At 36.0% G+C, this 19,340-nt stretch overlaps 1 long non-coding RNA gene across 2 annotated transcripts; it reads left to right on the forward strand.

The window, feature by feature from the left end:
• Nucleotides 1–4,409: 4,409 nt before the first annotated feature.
• On the forward strand, nucleotides 4,410–16,620 carry LOC127482492 (uncharacterized). 2 transcript variants are annotated; one of them, XR_007908633.1, is made up of 3 exons: nucleotides 4,410–4,471; nucleotides 11,168–11,265; nucleotides 16,476–16,620. It is a non-coding gene; the product is annotated as an uncharacterized LOC127482492 (long non-coding RNA). The 2 variants fall into 2 exon arrangements; XR_007908632.1 differs by lacking the exon at nucleotides 16,476–16,620 and adding an exon at nucleotides 12,538–12,589.
• The last annotated feature ends 2,720 nt before the right edge of the window (nucleotides 16,621–19,340 follow it).

Raw genomic sequence — 19,340 nt, forward strand, 5'->3', positions numbered from 1 at the left:
AGCTTCTCTGTTTATAAAAAAATGCTTTTCCTGTGCTTGAGAAATACTATGCTTCTGTTTCAAATTCTTCAAAATACAATTTTAATATATGTATCTTTTATATTGAGACTTTTTATCATAGGCACCTTTTTTTTAAAACAATCACTGCAGTAATTGGGCCAAATCCCTGAATCAGAAGAGAATTTAAGAGTTTAACTTGTGAGTACTAACACCTGATTTTTGAAAAATGAGGATACATTGCCTTTGTCATGAAAGAAAACACATCTTTGCCCTCTTTATGAGAATGCCACATTGGTAATTATTAGGTTGATTCAGTCCTGAGTCATTAATCCTAAATTATCTTCCCATTTTTTTTCCAAATTCGTCAGTAAAAATCTGCTGGAAGAATACTTCTATTGACTTAGTGTCATACTGAGTTTTCTTAGATCCAGATTTCAAATCCCAAGTCATTCTTCATTTCCAGTGAGAGAGAAAAAAACTTGATCCAGATCTTACCTGATGAAGTTTTAAGTAGCTAAAATTACAGAGATTTGTTGAATTGAAATTAAGGCTAAATTGCATGAAAATTGTACGACCAGCTAGAATTTTAATGTATTTGCTGTTTGTAAATTAAAGATAGTTTATGATACTCTTTAAGAGCATAATTTTATCACTATCAGAAAAGAAAGTAGACAAAATTTTCCCACCGAACTTTGTGTAACCTATGTGACTGTCCCCTTTTGTCATGTGACTTTTTTTTAGCTTTAAAACAAATTTAGGTTTGTTCAAATGAAGAGGATTTACTTAAGCACAGTATTGGTATTGCTTTTTACTTTGCAATACCAGCTGTAACTTCTATGCAAATTCACAAATTATTTTTATCATCAGAAAAATCTAAATCTTTTCATCCAGCCTTGAAGACTTTCATTTTACAGTGAGTTTACTTGACAATACTTTGCTTTAATTTCCTTTAAAAAGGGAAAAATAATTTTAAACATAAAACTTCACTGAAGAACTTTCTATAAGTCAGGAAATCAGAGTATCCTAGAGTCAAACTACTTGCCTGACTTTCTCAGACTTTGATCCCTACTATCAAGTCAGTTCATGTCAAAGTTAACAACTACTTTTTTCTCTCTGAATAAAAATTTTGATCCTCCAGTCTCCTCTCCTTGCTTCTTTAAAATAAGATCTTTGCAAATATGATAGAAATATGAAATGGTTCAACTTCTCTTATTTATGAGGAAGTTATGAACCAATGTCTTATAATATGCATCATACTGGTACTTTAAATTCACCAGTGGAGATGCTGTGATCAAACAGTAGGCTGAGTCACTTTTCAGAGAAGAAAAGTTCTAGGTAAGACAAGGGAAAAAAACCATGAGAAATTTTGTGTTCTCCCTTGGATATTTAGTGGAAGATACTAAAAAATACATACAAGTTAAATGTACGCTGTGAAGTGGAACTCAGACGCAAGGTAGAAGCTGAGAAGTGTCTTACTCTACTCTTACGTCTCACAGAATAGCAGATGCAGCAGCTCCATGTGCTAGGAAGTTTCCATAAGAAACAGTCCAGGGGGGACACTTAAAACTCAGGCAAGTATTCAAAATTGGGAAAGCATTCAAAACTATGAGCCTTGTCATCAACATTTTACCTGTCTTCCCTAGGAAGGAAAATAATTTGGATACCAGCTCAGAATCTGGGTGTTCAGCTAATGGTAAAACATTATTTTGATTTATATTTTATGTTTTCAGTCTACATATTAAAATCCTATAACTGTTGTCTCATTTCCATCTTTGAAGTCTATCCCACCTCAAATAAATACATATCTACTTTAATAATAGATATTTTTCTTGATAAGGAAACAAATGGAAAACATTCCAAGAAAGAATAAAAAACAAATGGGTTTTATTTATTTATTTTTCCAACAAGAATATTTATTGTTTAAAATTTGTCTTAGAACATTTTTAGTGATTAACTCTTGTCCTGCCTGTGACAAATGAAACCAAATGTCACTCTGAAGTTATGCTTTGTTGGACATTTATATTATATTTATATGATCATTCTTAAATGGATGAGTATAGTCCCTGGGCACCATATTGGTTTTTTCATATGCAGATTAAAAAAATATTCCTAATCTAGGGTTGAAAACTGTCATTGCTCGGAGTACAAATACCAGTGAATGACTGTCAAGACACATAAGACCAACAGTGAAAGTTCAACTTAGCTTAAAAGAACTCATCAAATGTGAGTTCAGTTGCTTTTTTTTCAAGCAAACTTTCCTAGACTTTTTTTAACCACTTTTTTTTTCCAGCTTTACACAACCAACTAACCTAATACTTTGCTCTTTCACTCCTCTGTAAAGTCTAGATTTTAGGTGCCATGACATTTGATACTGAATCCAAGTTACCAAACGGTTTTGACTGTAGGAGATGCTGGCTGCATTAAATGGCTACTGAATACCAAGAGACAAATATGAATTCAGAATTTGTAAGAGTCTGGCAGTGTTCAGATGTTGCATGGAGTTGTGTCCCCCTGTAGTCTCGAAAGATGCGTATGCCTTTATGCTTCAAAGAAGTAACCTCTGGTCTGCATAACTTTGTGAATAAACAGTGATGACAAAATTTTACAGAAAAATTCCAGTGAACAGGAAAGGACTCTAGATTTTCTTGAAAATCTGAAACATTTTCATTTGATTGCCCCAAAAGTGAAAAGGGAGTAAAATTTGTGCTGTAAGTGTTTTTATTTAAAATTCACTGGTGGAAGAGATATTCTAAATTTCTTATTCGGGCCAATAGTATGGTTCTGAGAGTCTTAAAAAAGTTTTTTTATATGCAGTTTTTAATGAGGAAGTCATTAGAACTGAAAAATAACCAAATTTCACTTTCCTTTTTCCCAAGTCTCAGTGTATCTGTTTTGAATAATTACAGCTTCTTTTACTTTGAGATAGCTGCACTGATACTATGTGGATATGGAAAGGACATTTTCAAAGGCAGGTCACTGACAGTAAAAAGGTTTACTATTCCTTGTATTTCCCCCTAATATTTTCCCTTTTAGTTACTAGCAGCAGTGTCATATTAAATGACTTCCCCCTTTAAACTGTTAAGTGGTGCTAGTTCAGTTTTAGCGGTAAGTCGCCAGCAGACTCCGGGGAGAAGTGCTATCTCCTATGGCCCTGAAAATTGATATTGAACATGGAAGGAAAAATCTCACAAGCTGATAGCAATTAGCTAAAAAGGATTTGCGACTCCATGATTCATCACACTAGGGGATCAAAGTCATTTACAGAAAGTGTTTCTACAGTCCCTGCCTGCCGCTCTAAAGATATACCTCTGTTTATCTCTCACACTGCGGTGTGACATTTCCTTTTTTAAGAGCCCATTTTCTTAGAAACGTAGCACTGGGCTGCTGCAGCACAGGCAGTCTTTGATTCTCCACTGACAGCCTAAATGACACGATGGCTCTAATGGCACAGCTTTAGCAGGAGCTTGCAAAGGGAATTGGACTTATTATTTACATAAGTGGACTAACAGGTCAGGTCTGGTACTTGCTTGTAAAAATGAGGACAAGGTCTTCTTGTGGCAAACAATGTAAGGCAGGTCTCTGGTTCTGGAGCTCTGTGGAGCTTTTATGATTTTTTTTTTTACACCGGGAACACTAACTTTCACAATTAAACATCACTTTCTATACAAGTTTTTAGAACTATCTTATAACAGAATCCTATATAATTTTGTCAGAGGATTAAAAGAGACCTACCTCAACAGCAAAGACTGGTTTTTGAAAAATTTTAATTTTTTTTGAGAAGATCTATATTCCTCTATGCTTCCAAAACTCACTCTAACACTTTGAAAACAGCCTCATTTTTCAAAATGTAATTTTACTTTTATAATAGTATGATATGAAAGGAAAAAAAAGAAAAAAAAAAACCCACTACATTTTGCCACTTCCAGGACCAAAGTTTCCCTGTTATCTCAATAGTAGGAATTAGATTTGTTTCTCAGAGGCACAACCTGAAATCATGGAAATCTTATAATTTCTAAAGATATTTTGTTCACTAAGGTTGGAAACTCTGAACTCCATAGTGGAAGGCAAAATGGAGTTTGTTCAGTGATAATTTTGTTATAGGGTTCCTCAGGTTTATTTTGGTCAGAGTTTTACAAAAGGGTGACATTTTCAGTAGCCTGATCCTAACTGCTGGTTGTATCACTCCTTTGATAGTGAGTACTAATTATGTATGAAAAGTTCACAGTGATGTGGCTGTATTTACTCTTAAGTGGTAGCTTCTAATTAGTACCAATTACTTTGCTGTGAATCCAGCCCTAGAAACAACAAAGCACGCAAGACTTGACGGGGGAGGGGGATAACATCAGGCTTGTCTGTGACAAAATGTGGGATGACACACCAAGGTTCCAGGGATGGTGTGCTAGCGAAGGATCTCAGCCTGTTGCTCTGAGACATGCTGTGTACACTGCAGAACACTTGAAGTCTTACAGAGGTGAGTCAGGGGCTCCTGAGGCAATAGGAGACAGCAGAGAAACACCAATGAAATACCTTAAAGATGTGCTTCTTTAAGAAGGTGACAGAAAATGCAGATGACAGGAAGATAGATCTTGCAGTTGGCTTGCCCTGAAGGATGAGATGTCATCTAGAAGTCAAACTCAAAAAGTAGGCCCAAAGACCAATTGCCAGGTGCTACTCCTGGATCAGGGCAATCTCAGCATCAATGCAGGCTGGGGGATGGACAGATCAAGAGTAGCCCTGCCAAGAAGGACTTTGGGGTGCTGATGGATGAAAGGCTGGACATGAGCCGACAATGTGGACTCACAGTCCAGAAAACCAGTTGTGTCCTGGGCTGCATCAAAAACAACGTGGCCAGCAGGTCGAGGGAGGTGATTCTGCTGTCTTGGTGATTCTGCTATCCTGCTTTCTTGAGACCCCACCAGGAGTGCTGTGTCCAGCTCTGGGGTCCTCAGCATTGAAAGGACATGGACCTGTGGAAGGGAGTCCAGAGGAGGGCCCAAAAATACTTCTCCTACAAAGACAGGCTGAGAGGGCTGGGGTTATTCAGCCTGGAGAAGAGAAGTGTCCAGGGAGACTTCATTGCAGCCTTTCAGTGCTTAAAGGGGGCTTATAAGAAAGATGAGAAAAAACTTTTTAGGAGGACCTATTACAATGGGACAAGAGGATATGATTTGAGACTGAAAGTGGATAGATTTAGATTGGACATAATAAGGAATTCTTGACAATGAGTGTGGTGAAACACTGGAACAGACTGGCCAGAGAGGTGGCAGATGCCCCATCCCTGGAAATATTCAGAACCAGATTGGACAGGGCTCTGAGTAACTTGATCTAGTGGAACATCTAGTACAGGGGGAGTTGGACTAGCTGACCTTTAAAGGTCCGTTCCAAGAGAAACCCTTCTATGGTTCTATGATAGAATCATAGAATCAGACAGGTTAGAAAAGACCTCTGAGATCATCAAGTCCAACCCTTGATTCACTACCACCACTAGACCATGGTGCTAAGTGCCACATCCAGTTTCATCTTAAAAACCTCCAGGGATGGAGGATCCACCACTTCCCTGGGTAGCCCATTCCAGTGTCTGATTACCCTCTCTGTAAAGAATTTCTTCCTAATATCTAACTTAAACCTCCCTTGGCAGAGCTTAAGACCATGCCCTCTTGTCTTACTGATAATTGCCTAGGAGAATATGATAATATGACCTACAAAATACAGAAAACCTAGAAAGACCTTTCTTGGGTTGTTGAACTATTTTTATTTTATGTAGTCATCTGCAGCTCCTAGAAGTGGGTGGGATTTATATACAAGGGTGTAAATTTATTTACTCAGTTTTCTATTAATTCGGTAATTTAAACTATGCCTATCCCAATGTTTACCAGAATGTTTTGGTATTTTGGAATTAATTCTTATTAATTCTTCACATACTTTCATATGACATGAACAAGACTACTACAGTTCTTCTAGTTATCTTTGTTTTATTTTTTTTTCCCATTAACACTCTTCTGCCCCCCTTTCCAGAAGGTAGCTTTATAAGTCCATCCAAATATCTGTAGGAACATTACATAATGCTTGCACATGAAGGATCATGAATATGTAGCTGGTAGGACAAAGACTGCAAGCAGAACATAATTTCAGAGCTTGAGATTTGTATTTAAGTTTCAGTGCCAATATCTGTTCCTGTGATTATTCTTTGTGTAGGGTGCCTCTGGTAGCTTCCTGCTTTGACTTATTGTCCAAGTAACACCTGGGAAGTGGTTTATTACAGCATCTTGTGTGCTAAAAAAAATCTGCCTCAGGAGTTATCTCTTCTTATAGGAAATAAATGTTCCTTTGGATTCAGTGCTGTAGCTTGCAGGTATATCTTACACAGTGTAACCTGAAAACCCCAAAAGTTTTTGGTACATACCTTGGAACCCAGTAGATTTGGAAAATAAACATTCAGGACACTGATTTGTGTGCTCAAACAAGGCACAAGGCCAATAAACTCCTAACGCCTATTTCTTGTAGTACAAAGACAGAAACGGATCCCTCATCAGCAAGGGAAATGCGGTCCTATAAGAAGTGGTCATGTCCAGTCTCAGTCTGTTATCACATATGCTAAAACCAGTAGCAAGATGTTAATGTTGCTCCTCTTTAGAGCAGCAGCAGAGTGCTCTTGACAGTGCTCCCCCAGAGTCACCCTACCCTGCAACTGCCAGATGGTGCTCACATCAAGTGCACAGCTGGCACTAACCTGCTCTTCCCCAACCTATGCGAATCCCTTGAAATGGGAGGCAGAGGTTTTCCTTTGTGTCCTGCACAGAGGAAAGGAAGAGAATTTCTCTTCTTGGTGGCTTCCAAGTAATTCCTGCCGCAGAAATGGTTGTTCAAAGAGAGTGAAAACTGTTACTTAAAACCTGTTTATCCTGACAAGTTAAATTAGGAGGGAGCAGTGATTTTGGGGAATATTGAGCACCATTCTTGTACACCAAGTATGTACAGCCTTAGAGAGTCTAATGGACTAACGAGGTGGTGAAATCACATATTAAAAAGATCCAAGGCCTGAAAGAGGTTAAAATACATAAAATAGAATTAAAATTCTCTGCTTCTGATGCACAGTGAAGGGTATAACTATACAAGGGGTGTGAGTTGTGGTGAACTCTTATTTCTAGAAAGAAATAAGTATTCAGAAGTAATTTTTTCAAAAATTGATGGATTTCAAAAGATATGAAGAGAAATCTCAGTAAAGCTCAAAATACTGACCTGATGCATTTCTGTTAAAAAATAATTACTGATTTCACTTTTGCAGAAGGAAGAATTAATTTCCATTTTTTTAGGATAATTTTTGCCACGTAGAAGCAGTTTTAGAAAAAGGTATTTCAAACTTTTAATATTCCCAAATATTATTTAACATAATCTGGTGTTCATGAGTTTTACCATTGGACTGGACCCTAGTAGACTGTAACATGTTTTACCTGACTTTACGCAAATATTTACTACTGCAATAAGCTAACGGTAAATTAAAATAATTTATTTCTAATGGATTAACAGTCTTGAGTGTACTGTAATGAAAACAAACAAACAAACAAACAAATAAAAACAAACTAGAAAGTCTTCTGTGTCAGTACTACTGCCTGGGAGAAATAAGTTAATTCTCTTGAGCATCTAAACACCTAGAATCACAGAATTTTTATTTTGAATCTATCTATATGAGGCAGAAACGTCAAAATAATGGAGAGCAAAGCATCATATAACTATCAAACTGCACTTATTTACCTCAACTAAAAACCTGGCCTAGTAGTGTATATGAATGACTGTATGAACTACTGAATGATGTTACCTATATTGACAGTTCTGGTCCTGTCCACAATGTTTTCCATTCATTCACAAAATAAAGTGCATTTCTGCATGTAACCAAAGCTCATAACATGTTTATAAACATGTCATTTTTGGCTCCAGTCTTTTCAAATGAACATTTAGTAGACCAAAAAGTTCCTCAAATAAAAAAGCAGGAAAGCAAATAAGAAAGAGACCAAATGCACTTAATGTAAATGTTTGTCATTACTTACCCACATATGCCTAAAGCACCTCTTTTTGCTTAGACTGCACATATGCAAAGTGAAAATGTACATATTTCCCACTCTTTATTTCTGGGCTTTTTGCACGTTAGAAATGTTTTAACTCTGAGACAAATTTAAAAATTTGTTTGTAAATTATTTCTAGTTGCTCCTTCAATTATAATTAATTTTTATCTGTAAAATGCATTCCTCCAACTATCTGCTGTTTTTTCCTCTCCCTCCAGCATAAGGAGGTCCTATTTCCTTTAACATTTTGTCATTTTTTCGCATCCTTGTACTACTGGTTTTCCTTCTCCTGCTGGATCAGTAGTGCCAACATGACTGCTTATGGGACTGCTACATAAATCAGGAAATAGCCAGCTTTGTCACCTAAGGAAATGTAGCATCTAATTGCATCCAATCTGTTTTCCTTTCATGCATGCACATGCATGAATCTACTGAAGTAACAGAGAGATAGGAATCCTATGAAATTATTTTTCATCACTGCCCTCATGTTTCCTCTGTAAGTAGTACAATGGTTGCAATTCTTCAGTCTTCTTTTGCATTAGATTTGTTTTTTCAATATTGTACTGTGACACAATGTCAAGGAAAGAAAATTAATAAAGTTAGTGATGTTTAAATCAAAATCCCTATTGAGAAAGAAAGTTTCTACATGAAACTTGTGCTTTATTCTGCCTTTTCCTAATTTTGACATAGATTTCACAATATTTTTATTCAGAAATTTTTAAATAATAAAAATCAAGTTCAAAATGTTATATATTCAAATTATCTCAATTGTTTTTGAAAGAAAATTGGGTTCTGTGTTTGGTATGTGGCAGGTATTATTTTTTTGTATAAAAATCTTTCCTGTCTTTCCTGCTGGTTGATGTTCCAATGTCCAGGTATAGCATATTATTTGACCACGTTTTAAACGCACAGTTAGTATGAGTCACTTCAGAGCATGTTATTAGAGCTATTTCTTGCCTCTGGCTGATGTCCCAGAAGAAGATGATAAATCATTTGCTCATGCTAGAGAAGGGAAAAAAATAAAAATCAATGTTTAAAACTTCCATGGTCAGCTTTACTCAGGACAACTAAACTCTACAGTGACAAAATACTGATGATGTCATCAATAAAGTAAATTAATGCTGCGAACAACTAAGAATTGTGAACTGCCTTGCAGCATGTTGTAGAATATGAAGAAAAGTTTTTGAGAATTAAAGTTGCAAACTCTAGTGGTTTTTGAACTCTGAGAGCACGGTGAGATTCATCTTTAAAAGCCAGTGTCTGGCTCAGAACATCTGAGTAGGCAGCAACAGGATCAAGTCCTGGAATTTTGACTCTTCTACAGCCTACCGGTAAAGAGAAAAGGTTACTGCACTCAGCCACTACAAAAGCAATAATTAGACATAGTTATGTGTATGTGTTAGTTTGAATTCATAGAGCATTTCACATACTTATTAATTTCTAGAACTGGATTTCAGCAAACAAACAAAGACAGACAGATATTTAATTACCACAGCTGTGCTAGTTTCACATTCACATATAGTATGTAGGGTCTTTAGAAGAAAACAAGATCACATACTACCCATTAGAGTGACCCATTTTGTAAGTAGCTCCCATGTCAATGGGCAGGGAATGATGCCCTGGACTGATTTCATCTAAATATCCCATCTGCTTTAATACTTGTACCAGGAGTCTGGTCAGCTGTTACTGAAAGCGAAAGGATCTCATATCTTGACATGTCTACAAAACTTCTACAGTCCAAGTTAGTCCTGGAGCTGGCTGGGAAGTGTACTAGTTTTGAGGGAATCCCAGTTCTAGCAGCACACGAGCAAGGCAGTCGCAGCCAGTGAACATTACTTATTGAAGTGCACTTCATCAGCTGCAAAATTGCAGTGTCAGCAACTAATCAGATCAATTTCTTGTCCTTAATTATGTTTGCAGATTCAATGTAGAGGAAAAAAGTATTGTTTTTAATAAAAACTCCAAACTGTAATATCATTACTTGGGGAAATAAAGACAAGGTATAAACTCCAAGGTGAGATTGTTATTTAAAGTAAGATGAACAACCATTATCTGACATACAGCTGGGAACAACTGTATCCTGCTAGGGGAGAGTAACTCAGTGGCATCTTTCTTAACTCTAGATTTTACAGTGACATTAGCACTCAGCCCACTAATCAAAATTAAATATCCCTGGTAAGTTATTAATATCGAATAGAGCAATTAATCACATATATGTTTATTTCACACAGTAACTGAAAAGCTTTGAATTACTTACTCTATAGAAAAACACATAAAAATTGCGTTGAACAAGCAGCTGATGTGTTAAGTATCAAGCATGAGGAAAGTTACCCCCCAAAGCAGTTTTTAACCCGTGAGGAACATGTGTCTTTGACTCAGGTGAAGGGCTGAAAGTACATCAGGAAATGACAAAGCCAAGATCAAAATCTACTATGGATAAAGTGAAAACACAGACAGAGGTTAGAGGAGAGAGAATGTGATTTTTGTAATCTGCTGCTTAGTTTTAAATGAGAGATATTTTTTTGTTCAGAGTACAGAGTGCATCAGCAGAAGAGGATCACCGTTACATCCTATCCTGGCATTAATCTGACGGATATTGGGAATTTGAGTAGCAAGAGAAGCATGGGTTGCTCTGGCAAAATTCTGACTGCACATGAAAGGAGGGGAGTAAAATGTCTGAAATCAGGAAGCTAAGGGTCTTGATAAAGCTGTGCTAAACTGCTAGTTGTCAGGTTGTGAGCTTTCCAGGTAAAATAGACATCAGAATGATATTCTTGATGTTAAAAAAATTTTACTTCTGAACTAATTTAATTTATTGGAAAGGACGTGAACTATTCAATTCTTTCAAGATTTAATACGAACAGAGGGAAAAAGAGAACTTTTGCGCCTAGTTGTTAGACTCTGTCCCAGTCCAACACCAGATTTGAGGTGATAGGACATATATCAATAAATTAATAAATACAGTCTCTAGAATTTAATTATTGTTCCTCCCTAGATGTCAGGCATATCCTTACAATGGCCCTCACATTTTGGATGCTGAAACATAACCTTCCAATAACTTCCAGAGACATCTCTGAAAAATTTTTCCTTTCCTTGCATGTTTGCAGCCCTTGAGTTTCTCATAGAATATCCTGATGATCTTTTGGAAGGAGCAAGAGTTCACAAATGGAACTATGATGAGAAGATAAAATATTATTTTTCAAAGGTGAGCTGAATAGGAATCAAAAGAACTGAAAAAGATTATTATAGTTAGGACATTTACCAGAATATAGGTAAATGTATAATATCGATATCTGGGGGTATGTGTGTCTAAATTCTGGATATGGCAAAGACATAATTTTTGTCAAGGCTAGATTAGGAGAATTGCTGTTCAAAAGAGTGGGAAAAATCTGGTTTAGTTTCAGTACTGAAGAAGTTTTTAGCAAATTCTTTTAGGAGTTTAAATCTGTGTTTTCCTCTTCCTTTTTCTCAGTATATTAGACACCAAAATAGGCCTTTCTGCTCTACTGTAACTAGGGTCAGTTCTTATGAAGGTAGTTGAGTAATTTGCAAACTCATTTTCTCTGTTTTTAATAGAAATTACATTATTTTGTCAGTTTTACAGTTGTTTAAATGTTATTTGAACTCCAGAGTGGATGATGTCCTGTCCCACTGAATTATTCTGATTTGGTTTGTTCTTCTACATCTCCTTGTTGAGAGTGCTTCAGTTTTGGTTTGGGCAGGTATTTGCCCGGTATGCTCCATAAGAAAGCTTCTTCCAAATGAGTAGTTATAGTCTAAACTGCCCTGTTCAGGTTAGAGGACTTATTTATTTTCTTGCTTATGTATTTCTATGGGCTCAGAAAGCTTCACATGGTAAAGTTTTTTTGTTTGCAAGATAGTAAACACATATCTCACCCTTGGTTTACATCTAGACTCTGTAGGTAAACTTTCATTGTTAAGTACCTGGTTTTCTTGGGGTATTCTGTAGTCAAGCATGGGATTTCTGGTTGTATGACAGCACTACCAAAAGCACTCATTTTGTTCAACCTAGTAGAGATCTGGAAATCCTGCACCAATACACAAAAATTGCAGACAGTATTTCTTTGCTGGAAAAGTGAAAGATATGTGAGCCCTATTGAATGAGCTATTCATAATCCCTCATAAGAGGAAGTGAACGCTTCTCTGCTCCCCCAAATTAATCTCAATCCCCAAGTATTCCAAAGACCCACTCTTCAGAACTGAGACCAAGAAAAGAGACATAACCCTCCAAAGCAGATGCGGTAGAGCTCTTTGAGCTGCTACTGATTTCAGCATTGGGGAAATATTGAAAGCCTCATCTGCATAGATTGCATTATATGCTGACACTAAAAATATTGCAAAGACTGTTTGGCTTTACCTGACTGAAAGAGTTTTAATATGGTAGCAAGAGGCAGAGAAATGAAGACAGAGTTTTTCTTTTTTGGAGACTCCCTCTTCTTCCTTGTCTTTTTTTCAGGATGCTGAGGAATTCTGGGAATGAGACTCCCACTCCTTGGTGTTTGGTGTCCTGCCACTGGGGTGGGTTTCCTGTGATGTGCTACAGTGATTTTTTCCCTAGAAAGGGACAGGGGAAAATTGGGAACCAGTCATGCGCATACTGAATATCAGAGAAGCCTGGTAATTGAGGGAGAGCTATTTCTGGGGCGAGGGGGAAGTCCACTGTATTCTACAGGTGAAGTTTTTTCCCCACTCCCTTAGTTTTTCCCAGTAGCCTTGACTCTTCATCACTTGCACTAAACCTTTTTAATTCACCCCTCTGTGAACAAACACATCTAGTATTAAATCTGGGCATAGAGCTCACATGAACGAGAGAAGGAGTTGAGTAGAAAAAGATGCAGAGTGATTACAAGTGTGTTTAAAATCTAGCTAAATCTGGGGGTCTTTTTCCCCTTAACTTTATAATCCATATCATGATGTTTTTGAAAGAAAGATGTTGCAGGAGGAAGGGGTGGTGTAGCTTCCTTTATGGTATACTGGGACCCAAGCTGTGCTGAGAAGCACTTCTTTTCAACACACTAGCACAGAAGAAAGTAATTTGATGGCTTTGCAAATATATGAACTTTAATTGTTTCTTACTAGTCAGTTGAATCCCAATTTGCAGTTGCTGAGATGTACCTGTATAGTGACTACGTAAATTCACTTTGTCAACAGTAAGAAAGATGGCGCATAGATAAATAATTATATATCAACAAAAGAGATTCTGACTGAATTGAAAAAAAAAAATAAATCCGGGTTGGGGTTCTGTATTTGAGGGATTACCTTTTTCCCCTTACTAAATAAAATACTTAATGTCTTTCTATTTTTTTGTGTGCTTTGTTTTGTTGTAAATTCAATAATTGATTCATAGGTGATGCTGGTATGAGGCTTTCTTTTTGATGGGTTCTTTCACTGGAAGATTTTTAGTTGTCTGAAGATTTTACAAAAGTTATTACATTATGTAATGAATAAGTGGAATGAGAAAATCTTGGCTTTATGTAATTTACAGAATGAAGTTTGAGTACTGAAGACAACATCTATCAAATTTAAGTCTCCTATATGAAGACAACTCCAGTCTAGCCACATTTATCCTTTTGGTTCATGACTTAAATATAGTTTCAGGAAAAAGAATTAGAATAAATTGAAGTCATAATATTTATTCTTCATTGCAGGGCAAACAAAAAATAAACCAAATAAAACAACTATTTTAGTAAGTTACCTTGCTGTTATGAACAAAGTATGTAGCCATGGCTCCAAGACAAAAATAACGAAATATTTTCTGTTAAGGATGTGATTTTTCTCAACAACCGTTTGAAAGAGAATTGCAAAATGAAAGCAACTGAACTTTCCACTTGTGTGGATTATATGGTATGCTAAAATGCATATTTTCATTGGTGTTAATGGCAAATTAGAAGATCTGGGTTATATCAAAAGTAGTTAATTGAAATAATTAGTTAACATGAGGTCTTACCAGGTGGTAAGCCCTCAAGCATATTGTAGTAGATCGCATTGCTTGAAACTGTTGGGAGAAATAGAAAGAGACTGGAAGCCCATTTTGTTGTAAATGATGCATGAGATCATATAATAACACCCCTGAGAAACAGTAATAATATTGATAAGAGATTTTATCTTTTTGCAAAGAATGTGTAAAAATTAACGAAGTGGGGACTGGGCCATCAGGAATAGGTGCTGCGCTGTTCTGTTCTGTTCCTGCTTTGTTGGATGTCATTCATAACCAGACTTCCAGAAAATTCAGAGTAACTTTTTATGAAGTAATGGTAGTGCTGTGTAACCTGGACTGGTGCTGAGTATTTGTCTTGCCCAATCTGTTTTGTCCTTTCTTAAGTGGTGTGATTTGGTTAATGTTTGAGTAACGGGGGAGAAGGGAGAAGAATCTACTTTGGTGCTAATGGCCTTCAAAACAGATATAAAGCAGAAAAATATCCTGAATTCCCATAATTTTAATTTCATAGATCCATACTTGAGCTACTTAAGACTACCAGAACATGTCCTGGCAAAACCCTTGTATTTTTCTACTATAAACTAAGCATAAATTCAGTGGTAGATGACAGATTACTTCATATACCATGCAAGCAAGCCTAGACAATAGCTTTAGCCATGACTGATTGCCTTGCTGTAACCCACTTTATGTTAAATGTATTCTTGCTGTTCAATTCCACGACTGTAATTTTGTTCTTCTGCACCGCTCAGCCCTCTGTGGACTAACCAGGTTCCTTCAGTAATGATTTCTTTTCTATTGTATTGTTTTCTGCATAATCAAGTTGGTAGGTAGGGGTTTAGGTGACACAGCCATCTGTCAAGTTCATTTGCTCTGAAAATGCAAGAAATAATGGCCTCTACAACTTGGGGCTATCTGTTATAAAGGAAGAATATCAGCTTTTACTCTGCACCATCTTCTCATCTCTTCAAATTATCATTTTTTCTACTTTTTATATAAAATACATAAGGTTCTCTTGACATGACTGATTGGTGAAAAAGAAAGCTATCACATGTCCACCTTGTATTGCAATTTATGCAAGCAATCCAATTAAGGAGAAGCAGCTAACATCCAAACTAATGTGCCTGTCGTGAAACTAAAGAGACTGCTGCAGACTGCTCTGCTCAAGTGTTATCATTGCTGGTTCTCTGACATACTAACTGCTTTCTCCTTGAAGTTTGCATAATGTGTAAATGTAAGGAAGTTTGCATGCCACAAAGGAAAGGGAAAACAGTTATTCATTTTCCCTCCTCTAAAATAAAATTCTCATAATAATTCTTATAAGGAGCCTTTATCAAATTGTATCTGTTTGCTGAAATGACATACACTTGGTAGGAAAAGACATAAAAAGCTGCCTTTGCATTTTTAACCTTTTTCAGGCATAGTGGAAGCCAGCTGGAATAATCCAGGAATGATCCCAGTTTTCTATGTATATGTGTGAGGAGGATAGAGTTGCTTATACAGCAGAAAAACCTTTATCCATCATGATACCAGTAGGGCTAGGACCACCCTGGTTGCTCTAGGTCAGAGGCATCTTTACATTAGACCCATCCGCTATTGCCCCTACTAAAATGCAGAATGACAATTGCTTATACTCAGCACAGATCTCAAATGGCCTGGTTAGAAAGAAAACCACTTCCAGATGCCATTATATGGTACAAGTGAAACATGAAATTTTCTACTTCAATGAAAACATAATTATTAAGTGGAATGTCAGACTTTTATCGCACTTTTACTAAACCAATTCCCCTATCATCTGCCTCTTAGGGCCATTGACGTGTGATAAGACTCTCTGTTGGATGAGAGATTCCCTGACAAGGGAACAACTGCTGTTGTTCACAACAAGTCAAATAATGAACCTGAACAGCAGGTGTAAAAATTGATAAACCCATTAATGAAATAAGTTAGCATTTTTAGCCACCTACTGAGTATTTCCAAAATATCAAATCAAAAAAATTGCAAAGGAACTATTCAACATTATATTTCTGCCCCATGGTGCTGAATTTGATGTACATTGTATCAGTGTTGTGTAACGCATTTAATGCAAAATTGAAAATAGTTCTTCAGTCTTGTCCCTGGAACTCTATAAACTGTGCTCTGATTGTCATTGTCACAGAAGTTAGGCATGAAAAGTCATGCTGATCCCACAAAAAATTAATTGTTCTACCCAAGCTTGCCTCTGCTGCAAATTTCACATGCTTTTTCATCAAAGAATAATATTTTTCTGGTCCAGATAACTATACAGTTTCTCTTTGGGGTTGTATTTTAAGCATTTCAGAGCTTCATGAATCTTGAACTGCACACACTGCGTAGTATATTTATAATCAATTGCAGATGTGATTTTGAAAGCAGAGTTTAATGTGATTGACTTAATCTGTTGAAATCTGGCCTAGATACATGTTGCTATTTTGAATTTTCAGGAAAATGCCTTTTACACCTGAGACCAGCCACGGTGCATCAGATATGTTGGTGTTTTTCTAGAAATGATTACCACCGGCTAAGCAAAAAGACAGGTACCTGACTTAGTGCCATGCATTGTTACTGAGTTCTGGATTTTCAGGTATAATCTCAGAGAATATGAGGGAGTCACAAGTTAGTTCACAGGTGGAAGTGAATGTTCTCTATTTCAGTGTTAAATGAATGGGAATCAAAAAGTATCAGCACCACAAGACAAGTATGTGTGTCTCAAATCTCCCATGAGCTCTTTTTGTATGCCACATACATGTAAAATTTTAAAGGTGGTTGCTTACACTATTTATAGAGTGGATAATATCACATTATTCCCATTGATCAGAATTTCTAGTTGAAGATGTGTTCTCAAAATTTACAATTTATGCTTCATATATTTTGAGAAAAACAACATGTGAGTGATTTGACACATCTAAAATTAAAATTATAATTATATGAAAAATATTATCCTCATCTTTATTTAGTGCACCGTGAAACACACACATACACACATACACACAGAAACACACACACAGTTTCCATCTAATAGGGTTATACTCAGTCTAATTCAAACTAGCAATAAACAGGTGCACCTCCTGTCAGAATTTCTTTTGTCTTGGTTATTAAAAGAATCTTAAAAATAGAGGAAATAGACCTGGACTTAAGAAGGCGTGAACTAGATTTGGGCTAAAACTGGTAAAGAAAAATTAAATCAAATGTTAAAATACTGCAAAGAAGCTTGCAATGGCTGCAGAACAAATACCATTTACATAGACAATGTGCTGTGCTGCTCACACTAAATTGACTGGTAGATAAGTTTGCGGAGGGGATTTTTAAGAAGCATGAACAGCTAGTTGAAAGAGCAATAATTGAAAGACAATGTCTAATTCTGGATTAGTTATCTGGGAATTATTTATTTAGGAATACTTGGTAGAGTTCTATGCTGCAGAAAACATGATGCCCAAGAATCAGCAAGCAGCTGAGGATCAGTATTCACACCATCATCACCTTGCCTTCAGTTGCTCTGGTAGCTATACTGGCAGGGTCAGGTGAAAGGAGTGGAAATAGGACCAGCAATTTCGAGTGGTGTTGTGAAACAATAGGGAGGCAGACCTACACACATGGATGCAGACTGTCCAGAAACACTGGATACTTTTCACTCTCTGTGAAGACAATCCTTTCCTTTAGCTCAGTGAACACAAAGCTTGGCTGGCCTGTTCGGGTTATTTGTTTTTTTTACAGGCAAAATTGCACACTTAATCTCAGACTTTTACGTTTTAGAGTGTTAGGTGAACTTTGCTGAAAATCATAGATGTGGGCTTTGGCTTTTTACGTTAAGTTATTCTGAAACCTTTTCTCCCTGTTAAATGCAGAATTCAATTTAGTCATACATATGATAAAAGTATAGGATATGCCTTTAGACTGAGGAACCACACTGCAGGAAAAACAGCATTCAGAATTTTATGACGTAAAATTGTTTATTCTGCTATTAATACTTCATTTGGATTTCAGTACACCACCATTTTCTGAGTATTAATTGAGATAAATGATTGAGATAACTAGTTTATTGCATGTTAGCAAAAGATTTTACTGTGATAGGTACCCCAAAACTGAGGAACAGAAAATTCACAAAATGTAAGGCATTTTAAAGGTATGGGATTTCTGAGAAAGTGCCGAGATTCTACCTGAAAACACAGATTTTCCTGTGCTTTTTAGTTGAGCATGTGCAGTCACTTATTCCTTCTGATACTACTGGTTGTATAATGTATTTATCTGCAAACCCCAGATTGAATCTACACAGTTATTAAAATTATATATTGTATATATCCCTAGTACATAGAACAGATCCCCAAATTCAAGTTCTGATAATTAGGACTTCAATTCTAGAGAAGTTTTAACCTAGGCAGAATTCAAAAGGCTATGATAACTACATTCGGTAGCCACCATCTGCTATCAGATTTAAGGTTCCTAACATCTATTTTCTTTTTAGATCGAATACGTGCCTTTTTCTTGCCAATTTCTAAGAACTTTCAACAAATGTAACTTGAAATATTTAATACAAACCTGACATCTAAAGTGTATGCTGACCAGTGCATACAAATATTTTCCTGGGACCTCAGAAAGTAATTATGAATGTTGTAAGAATTCATCCCATTTATACCAGTATGATTGGCATACCTATAGCTGTTTTATTATATTTTCTGTTAGCAAATATAAATCTAATCTTTGGTAATCACATACTTTCAGTGGTATAATTATCACATATCATTTTGATGTCCTATTAGAATTTTTTAAGTGAATGGAATCACCCAAGATACACTGTGCTGAGCAACTCTGACCAAATAAAATTAAATTCAGTTAAACCCAAATCCAATGCGGTAAATAAAGAAAAACCTTATTGTTGCTCTTCCTTCATAACACATCTGTTCTTAGAGGAGTGCTTAGGGCTTGTAGGACAAAAAATATAACTGGGTGAGAACTGGATCTTGTGTTTCAGAGAAATGTTTATTTTTCTCTGTTTTGGTTTTGGTTTGGTTTTTTTTTTTTTTTTTTTTTGTTTTTTTTGGTTTTTTTTCTGTAATGAAATAAAATGAAAACATATTGTCAAATATTTTCTCTTAAAATGACTGAAATATTTTGCTTCAGACTTATTTTTATAATAATATGATATGACATAAAATAAAGGTAATGAAATTAAAATAACTTAAAAATGGCAAAATTCACTTTCAGAATAACGTATTTCAAAGTCTGTTTTAATTTATCTTTTTTTTTAAATGCAGTATGTCATGAAGAAAAATATTTCCATGAAACACAATCTTTTGATGAATTTGTAAATA

The sequence above is a fragment of the Manacus candei genome, unplaced genomic scaffold (assembly GCF_025592945.1).
Source record: "Manacus candei isolate 608988 ecotype Guabito, Panama unplaced genomic scaffold, ASM2559294v1 h1tg000088l, whole genome shotgun sequence".
In the NCBI taxonomy this organism is placed as follows: Eukaryota; Metazoa; Chordata; class Aves; order Passeriformes; family Pipridae; genus Manacus; species Manacus candei.